Here is a 993-nt window from a genome sequence, read left to right on the forward strand (position 1 = left end):
GATATTCATCTAGAAAACAAAGGAGCTCGTGTCCTCGGAAGGACCTAACAGTCCTTGGGGCAGGCTAGGTTCAAGTCACAGAAATCCACACACATCAGCCATTTTCTCGATGACTTATGCACCAAAAAACCAAGTCGAGAATTATACACTTCTTGAATGTGTCATGCCTTTTATAAATCCTGCATTTGTTCTTTGATAATAACATCTTTCTTGGGGCCAAAGTGTCTCTTCACCTGAATCGCAGGTCGGTATTCATCCAACATGTTCAATTTATGTACCATTACTTTTTTCTTAATCCCTTGGAGTTTGGATAGGCACCAGGCAAACACATCCTTATTTTCCTCTAAGCATTGGACAAACTGTTATCTCAATGGCTTTTCCAAGGTTGGCTATCTTCACGATTCCGGATGGGGGATTTAGGATAAGCTCCTCATATCTGTCTTCCGAAGTAAACCCTGTTGCTTCTTCAATTAGATGTAACTGATCGTACCTCATAGGCTCAGGTCGACTTGAATGTTCAGTCTTAGCTGACTTCTGCACTCAAATCTCACTTTTTCCACATAACATTTACGCGAGATCCTCTGATCCCCCCGACTTCTCCTACAGCTTCTCCCATAATGAACTTGATTTTGTGGTGCAGAGCCAAAGCAATTTCCATGAAAGTTGCCATGACCGATCTCCCTATGATAGCATTATAAGATGAGGGAGCATTGACTAGCACAAAGTAAATAGTACCAGTCTTTCCGTTGTCTCCATATCCCAAAGAGAGGGGGATATCTATGATCCCAAGGGGGAATATAGCATGCCCTGTGAATACAAATAAATTCGCGGGGATAGGCTCCACAATATACTCAAGCAAATCCATTTGATTCATCATCTCTTTAAACAAAACATTAACAGAACTCTTTGAATTCACAAAGAAACGAGCAACTTCATAGTTGGCTACCATAGCGTCGAAGATCAGAGCATCATTATGCTGGTCAGCCACTCTTT

This window comes from Primulina eburnea, chromosome 10 (genome assembly GCF_022965805.1).
Source record: "Primulina eburnea isolate SZY01 chromosome 10, ASM2296580v1, whole genome shotgun sequence".
Taxonomy (NCBI): domain Eukaryota; kingdom Viridiplantae; phylum Streptophyta; class Magnoliopsida; order Lamiales; family Gesneriaceae; genus Primulina; species Primulina eburnea.